This window comes from Arachis hypogaea, chromosome 2 (assembly GCF_003086295.3).
Source record: "Arachis hypogaea cultivar Tifrunner chromosome 2, arahy.Tifrunner.gnm2.J5K5, whole genome shotgun sequence".
NCBI lineage: Eukaryota > Viridiplantae > Streptophyta > Magnoliopsida > Fabales > Fabaceae > Arachis > Arachis hypogaea.
The window spans coordinates 36,116,597-36,125,491 of NC_092037.1; the positions used below are offsets into that span (position 1 = coordinate 36,116,597).

The 8,895-nt window shown below is 40.3% G+C and overlaps 1 non-coding gene across 1 annotated transcript; it reads right to left on the reverse strand.

Moving 5' to 3' along the window:
• Positions 1 to 414: 414 nt before the first annotated feature.
• On the reverse strand, positions 415 to 518 carry LOC112763141 (small nucleolar RNA R71). The gene has a single exon (XR_003182828.1). It is a non-coding gene; the product is annotated as a small nucleolar RNA R71 (small nucleolar RNA).
• Between the last annotated feature and the right edge of the window lie 8,377 nt (positions 519 to 8,895).

The window sequence follows — 8,895 nt, forward strand, 5'->3', positions numbered from 1 at the left end:
TTAGAACAAGAGAAGGAGATGGCAGCCGAAAATAATAATAATGCAAGGAGAATGCTTGGTGACTTCACAAAGCCAACGTCCAAATTTGATGGAAGAAGCATCTCCATTCTTGCCATTGGAGCCAATAACTTTGAGCTGAAACCTCAGCTAGTTGCTTTAATGCAACAAAACTGCAAGTTTTATGGACTTCCATCTGAAGATCCTTATCAGTTTTTAACTGAGTTCTTGCAGATCTGTGAGATTGTAAAGACGAATGGAGTTGATCCTGAAGTCTACAGACTCATGCTTTTCCCTTTTGCTGTAAGAGACAGAGCTAGAATATGGTTGGATTCACAACCCAATGATAGCCTGGACTCTTGGGATAAGCTGGTCACTGCCTTCTTGGATAAATTCTTTCCTCCTCAAAAGCTGAGCAAGCTGAGAATGGATGTTCAAACCTTCAAACAAAAAGATGGTGAATCCCTCTATGAAGCTTGGGAAAGATACAAGCAGCTGACCAAAAGATGTCCATCTGACATGTTTTCAAAATGGACCATTGATGAGCGGATATTTTATACGCTTTTTGGGGGTAATTTCATGTAGATTTTAGCATGTTTTAGTTAATTTTTAGTAGAATATTATTAGTTTTTAGGCAAAAATCATATTTCTGGACTTTACTATGAGTTTGTGTGTTTTTCTGTGATTTCAGGTATTTTCTGGCTGAAATTGAGGGAGCTGAGCAAAAATCTGACTTAGGCTGAAAAAGGACTGCTGATGCTGTTGGATCCTGACCTCCCTGCACTCGAAATGGATTTTCGAGAGATACAGGAGTCCAGTTGGCGCGCTCTCAACGGCGTTGGAAAGTAGACATCCAGGGCTTTCCAGCAATATATAATAGTCCATACTTTGCGCGAGGATAGACGACGTAACTTGGCGTTAAACGCCAAGTTCATGCTGCTGTCTGGAGTTAAACGCCAGAAAAACGTCATGATCCGGAGTTAAATGCCCAAAACACGTCATAACCTGAAGTTTGACGCCAAGAAAGGCCTTTGCACGTGGAAAGCTTTAATCTCAGCCCCAGCACACACCAAGTGGGCCCCAGAAGTGGATTTCTGCACCAATTATCTTAGTTTATTCATTTTCTGTAACCCTAGGTTATTAGTTTACTATTTAAACAACTTTTACAGACATTTCTTGTACCGGATGACATTTTCAGATCTGAATTACATACTTTGTGACGGCATGAGTCTCTAAACTCCATTGTTGGGGGTGAGGAGCTCTGCAGCGTCTCAATGATTTAATACAATTCCTTTGTTTTCCATTCAAACACGCTTGTTCTTATCTAAGATGTTTATTCGCGCTTAATTGTGGAGAAGGTGATGATCCGTGACACTCATCACCTTCCTCAACCCATGAACGTGTGCCTGACAACCACCTCCGTTCTACATCAGATTGAATAAATATCTCTTAGATTCCCCAACAGAATCTTCGTGGTATAAGCCGGATTGATGGCGGCATTCATGAGAATCCGGAAAGTCTAAACCTTGTCTGTGGTATTCTGAGTAGGATTCTGGGATTGAATGACTGTGACGTGCTTCAAACTTTAACCTGCTGGGCGTTAGTGACAGACGCAAAAGAGTGATTCTATTCCAGTAGGAGCGGGAACCAACCGGTGATTAGCCGTACTGTGACAGAGTGCGTGAGCATAGTTTTCACTGCGAGGATGGGAAGTAGCCACTGACAACGGTGACACCCTACATAGAGCTTGCCATGGAAGGAACCTGCGTGTGAGAAGAGGATTTCAAGGAAGAGTTGAAGTCAGAAGACAAAGCATCTCCAAAACTCCAACATATTCTCCAGTGCTGCAAATCAAAGTAACATTGTTCCCTCTTTTATCAATTCCAGTAATTTCACTTTAATCCAAATAATCCTATTGACATCCTAACTAAGATTAATAAAATAAATATTGATTGCTTCAAACCAATAATCTCTGTGGATTCGACCCTTACTCACGTAAGGTATTACTTGGACGACCCAGTACACTTGCTGGTCAGTTGAACGGAGTTGTGAGCTTCTCTAATCAGTTAGTTAAATTAGTTCTCCTTGGCACATGCCAAGGAGCCATTAATTAAGGATCACAATTTCGTCCACCAAGTTTTTGGCGCCGTTGCCGGGGATTATTGAGTTTGGACAATTGAAGGCTTATTTTATTTCTTAGATTAGGAATAATTTATTTTTATTTTTATTTTTATTTTTATAGAGTCATTAAATCTTGATAGGATAGTTTCTTTTCAAAAATTTCTTTTCAAAAATATTATTTTCTTTTAATTAATTGCTAATTTTCGTGAGTTTTAGTGTCTTGTTCTAAGTTTGGTGTTAATTGCATGTTTTATTTGTTCTTTGAAAATTTCGTGTTAGTGTTCTTGGTTCTTCCTTGATCTTTAAGTTGTTCTTGATAATTGGTTATACCCTTTGGAACCTTTTTCAAAAATAATTTTTCTTGGATTGAATCTTGTGCCAAACTTTAAGTTTGGTGTTTTCTTGTTAATTTTTTTTTTTATAATTTTCGAAAATTTTCTTCAAGTTTTCTAAAAATTTTAAGTTTGGTGTTCTTGTGAATCTTCAAGGTGTTCTTGAGTTTTTCTTGTGTCCTAATCTTAAAATTTTTAAGTTTGGTGTTCCTTGGTGTTTTCCCTCCAAGAATTTTCGAAAATAAGGAGCACTAGATCTAAAAATTTTAAATCTTGAGTCTTTTGTGTGTTTTTCTCTTTCATCATAAAATTCAAAATTCAAAAATTTTTCTATTTTCCAATTAATTTTGAACTACTTTTTTCGAATTTTTTTTTTAAAATTTAGATTTCAATTTTAAATTATTTTTCAATTGCTTTTGTTTCGTTTTTATTTTATTTTATAAAAATTAATTTTATTTTTTTTTTACAATAGCAACATACATACCATCTCTTTTATTCCATTATGGAATTAAGAGGGAATGATCAGTCCAAGAGGACTCTGGGGTCATATGCTAACCCCACTACTGCTTCATATGGGAGTAGTATCTGCATACCCTCCATTGGAGTTAGTAGCTTTGAGCTGAATCCTCAGCTCATTATCATGGTGCAGCAAAACTGCCAGTATTCTGGTCTTCCACATGAAGAACCTACAGAGTTTCTGGCACAATTTCTGCAAATTGCTGATACAGTACATGATAAGGAAGTAGATCAGGATGTCTACAGATTATTACTGTTTCCATTTGCTGTGAAAGATCAAGCTAAGAGGTGGTTAAACAACCAGCCTAAAAACAGCATAAAAACATGGAAACAGCTGTCAGAAAAATTCCTGAATCACTATTTCCCTCCCAAACGGATGACACAGCTAAGGCTAAGCATCCAAGGCTTCAAACAAGGAGATAATGAATCCCTTTATGATGCATGGGAGAGATACAGAGAGATGCTAAGAAAATGCCCCTCTGAAATGTTTTCAGAATGGGTGCAATTAGACATCTTTTACTATGGGCTTACAGAAAAGGCTCAGATTTCTCTAGACCACTCAGCTGGTGGATCTATACACATGAGAAAAACAATTGAAGAAGCTCAAGAGCTTATTGATACAGTTGCCAGAAATCAGCATCTGTATCTGAACAGTGAATCTTCCATGAAAGAAGAAGCTAAAACAGTAACTGCAGAACTCAGTCCGGTGGATCAGGCTAAAGAGTTTAATCAGCAATTAGACTTTCTAACTCAGCAGCTAGCCGAATTCAAGGAAATGTTACAGGAAACAAGAATGGCTAACAGGAACATCGAAGTGCAATTAAAATAGACAGAGAAGCAACTGTCAAAACAAATAGCAGATGAATGCCAAGCAGTTCAATTAAGAAGTGGGAGAACATTAAATACCTCACTTCAAAGCAGCAAGAAGACAGGAAATGAACAAATAGCTGCTCAAAATCCCTCTGAGGACAGGCAGAGCCCAGAAAGGGATAAAGCTGGCGCTGAACGCCCAGACCATGCTCTTTCCTGGCGTTCAACGCCAGAAACAAGCATGGATCTGGCGTTGAACGCCCAAAAGGAACATGGTTCTGGCGTTCAAACGCCAGTGACAAGCAAGGAGGTGGCGTTTAACGCCACCCCAGCTTCCACTCCTGGTATTCAAACGCCAGTGGGTGATCAGTCACATACAAGTACTGATAACAATCCTTCTAAAAAGGCTTCCCAACCCACTTCTGTAGGTAATAAACCTGCAGCAACTAAGGTTGAGGAATACAAAGCCAAAATGCCTTATCCTCAAAAACTCCGCCAGGCGGAACAGGATAAGCAATTTGCCCGCTTTGCAGACTATCTCAGGACTCTTGAAATAAAGATTCCGTTTGCAGAAGCACTTGAGCAAATACCTTCTTATGCTAAGTTCATGAAAGAGATCTTAAGTCATAAGAAGGATTGGAGGGAAACTGAAAAAGTTTACCTCACTGAAGAATGCAGTGCAGTCATTCTGAAAAGCTTACCTGAGAAGCTTAAAGATCCTGGGAGCTTTATGATACCATGCACATTAGAAGGTGTTTGTACCAAGCAAGCTTTATGCGATCTTGGGGCAAGTATCAACCTAATACCTGCATCTACTATCAGAAAGCTTGGTTTGACTGAAGAAATCAAACCAACCAGGATATGTCTTCAACTTGCTGATGGCTCCATTAAATACCCATCAGGCGTGATAGAAGACATGATTGTCAAGGTTGGGCCATTTGCCTTTCCTACTGACTTTGTGGTGCTGGAAATGGAGGAGCACAAGAGTGCAACTCTCATTCTAGGAAGACCTTTCCTAGCAACTGGCCGAACCCTCATTGATGTCCAAAAAGGGGAAGTAACCTTGAGAGTCAATGAGGAGGAGTTCAAGTTGAATGTTGTTAAAGCCATGCAACATCCAGACACCCCAAATGACTGCATGAGTGTTGATCTTATTGACTCTCTGGTAAGAGAGGTCAATATGGCTGAGAGTCTCGAATCAGAGCTGGAGGACATCTTTAAAGATGTCCAGTCTGATTTGGAGGAATCAGAGAAGACAATAGAACCTCTGAAAATCCCTCAAGAAGAGGAAAAACCTCCAAAACCCGAGCTCAAACCATTGCCACCATCCCTGAAATATGCATTTCTGGGAGAAGGTGAAACCTTTCCTGTGATTATAAGCTCTACCTTAGAGCCACAGGAAGAGGAAGCACTAATTCAAGTGCTAAGGACGCACAAGACAGCTCTTGGGTGGTCCATTAGTGATCTTAAGGGCATCAGCCCAGCCAGATGCATGCACAAGATCTTGTTGGAGGATGACGCCAAGCTAGTGGTTCAACCACAAAGGCGGCTGAACCCAGCTATGAAAGAAGTGGTGCAAAAAGAGGTCACTAAATTACTAGAGGCTGGGATTATTTATCCTATTTCTGACAGCCCCTGGGTGAGCCCTGTTCAAGTTGTCCCTAAGAAGGGTGGCATGACAGTGGTTCATAATGAAAAAAATGAACTGGTTCCTACAAGGACAGTTACAGGGTGGCGTATGTGCATTGATTACAGAAGACTCAATACAGCCACCAGAAAGGATCATTTTCCTTTACCATTCATAGACCAGATGCTAGAAAGACTAGCAGGTCATGAATACTACTGCTTCCTGGATGGATATTCAGGTTATAATCAAATTGCAGTAGATCCCCAGGATCAGGAGAAAACGGCATTCACATGCCCATCTGGAGTATTTGCATACAGAAGGATGCCATTTGGCCTGTGCAATGCACCTACAACTTTTCAAAGGTGCATGCTCTCTATTTTCTCTGATATGGTGGAAAAATTTCTGGAAGTCTTCATGGATGACTTTTCAGTATTTGGAGACTCATTCAGCTCCTGCCTTAACCATTTAGCACTTGTTCTGAAAAGATGCCAAGAGACTAACCTGGTTTTAAACTGGGAAAAATGTCACTTTATGGTGACTGAAGGAATTGTCCTTGGGCACAAAATTTCGAACAAGGGGATAGAGGTGGACCAAGCTAAGGTAGAAGTAATTGAAAAATTACCACCACCTGCTAATGTTAAGGCAATCAGAAGCTTTCTGGGACATGCAGGGTTCTATAGGAGGTTTATAAAGGATTTTTCAAAAATCGCCAAACCTCTGAGCAACCTGCTAGCTGCAGACACGCCATTCATCTTTAATGAAGAGTGTCTGCAGGCATTTGAAACTCTGAAAGCTAAATTGGTTACAGCACCAATCATCTCTGCACCAGACTGGACATTACCATTTGAACTAATGTGTGATGCCAGTGACCATGCCATTGGTGCAGTGTTGGGACAAAGGCATGACAAGCTTCTGCATGTCATTTACTATGCCAGCCGTGTGCTAAATGATGCACAGAAGAATTACACAACCACAGAAAAAGAGCTACTTTCAGTGGTTTACGCCATTGACAAATTCAGATCCTACTTAGTAGGATCAAAAGTGATTGTGTACACTGATCATGCTGCTCTTAAATATCTACTCACAAAGCAGGATTCAAAACCCAGACTCATTAGATGGGTGTTGCTTCTGCAAGAGTTTGATATAGAAATAAGAGACAGAAAAGGGACAGAAAATCAAGTAGCAGATCACCTGTCCCGAATAGAACCAGTGGAAGGGGCGTCCCTCCCTCTCACTGAAATTTCTGAAACCTTTTCGGATGAGCAATTACTAGCCGTCCAGGAAGTGCCATGGTTTGCAGACATTGCAAACTACAAGGCAGTGAGATTCATACCCAAAGAGTACAGTAAGGTGCAATCAAAGAAATTAATCACAGATGCAAAATACTATCTTTGGGATGAACCATATCTCTTTAAGAGATGTGTAGACGGAGTGATCCGTAGATGTGTGCCTAAAGAAGAAGCACAGAAGATCCTTTGGCATTGCCATGGATCACAGTATGGAGGACATTTTGGAAGTGAACGAACAGCCACAAGAGTCCTCCAGAGTGGCTTCTACTGGCCTACTCTCTACAAAGACTCCCGAGCATTTGTGCTTAACTGTGATAGTTGCCAAAGATCAGGCAACCTGCCGCACAGTTATGCCATGCCTCAACAAGGAATCTTGGAGATTGAGTTGTTTGATGTATGGGGCATTGACTTCATGGGACCTTTCCCACCATCATACTCAAACACCTATATTCTGGTGGCAGTGGATTATGTATCCAAATGGGTGGAGGCTATTGCAACACCCACTAATGACACTAAAACAGTGTTAAAATTCCTCCAGAAACATATCTTCAGCAGATTTGGTGTCCCTAGAGTGTTAATCAGTGATGGGAGCACTCATTTCTGTAATAAACAGCTCTACTCTGCTCTAGTACGTTATGGCGTCAACCACAGGGTAGCTACTCCATATCACCCACAAACTAATGGGCAAGCTGAAGTCTCAAATAGAGAACTTAAAAGAATCCTGGAATGGACTGTAATTAACCGTAGAAAGGACTGGGCAAGAAGCTTGGATGATGCTCTGTGGGCATACAGAACAGCATTTAAGACCCCTATAGGGACCTCTCCATACCAGCTTGTGTATGGAAAGGCATGTCACTTGCCAGTGGAACTGGAACACAAGGCCTACTGGGCAACCAGATTCCTAAACCTTGATGCCAAGTTAGCTGGAGAAAAACGATTGCTCCAGTTAAATGAGCTAGAGGAATTTAGACTCAATGCTTTCGAGAATGCAAAAATCTACAAAGAGAAAGCAAAAGGATGGCATGATAAGAAATTGTCATCCAGAGTCTTTGAGCCAGGGCAGAAAGTTCTGCTATTCAATTCTAGGCTCAAATTATTCCCTGGGAAATTAAAATCCCGGTGGAGAGGTCCATATGTAATTACAAGTATATCACCATATGGATACGTAGAGCTTTAGGATAATGAATCTAACAAAAGGTTCATTGTTAATGGACAGAGAGTTAAACATTATCTTGAAGGCAATTTTGAGCAAGAATGCTCAAAACTGAGACTTGATTAAAAGTTCAGTAATAGTCCAGCTGATGACATTAAAGAAGCGCTTGCTGGGAGGCAACCCAGCCATTCACAAAATCTTATTTTAATTTTGATCAAGTTTTAAAGGTAGATGCTAGAGTCTCTTCAAAGGTGAAATAGCAATTGGTTGAAGTCACAGAGTTACAGAGAAATTTGGAAGCTCACTGGCGTGAAAAAGCCAGTAAGAAATACTTTGGGCGTTAAACGCCCAAAAGAAGCACCCACTGGGCGTTTAACGCCAGTAAGGGTAGCCTTCTGGGCGTTAAACGCCAGAAAGATGCACTTTCTGAGCGTTTAACGCCAATCTGCTAGCATTCTGGGCGTTTAGAAAAACGCCCAGTAAAGAAGGACTTCCTGGCGTTCAACGCCAGAAAGAAGCATCACCTGGGCGTTGAACGCCCAGGAGAAGCAACATTTGGGCGTTAAACGCCCAAACCATGCACCATGTGGGCGTTTAACGCCAGGATGATGGGAGGAGGTACAATTCGTTTTTCTTCATAATTTTTCAAAATTTTTAAGTTTCAATTCATGATTTCTTGCATAAACATGTTTTAAAATGTCATCCTTCAAAATCAAATTGGTTTTCTAAGAACCCTAATTTCTAAAATCCCTTTTTCAAAAATATCAAATGTATCTTAATTCATAAACATAAATCTTTTTCCAATCCAATTCTTTTTCAAATATTTTTAATTTCTTCTCATATCTTTTTCAACTCATCTTATCTTTATTTGAAAAATGCCTTTCCTTCTACTCCTCTCCTTTCCTTTCTTTTGCTTGAGGACAAGCAAACCTCTAAGTTTGGTGTGATTTGCCATGATCACTGAGCTAAAACTCATTAAGATCATGGCACCTAAGAGAACAGGAAGAGCAAGGATGTGAACTTAAGGGAGCTGAAGCGTCAGAAATTAAT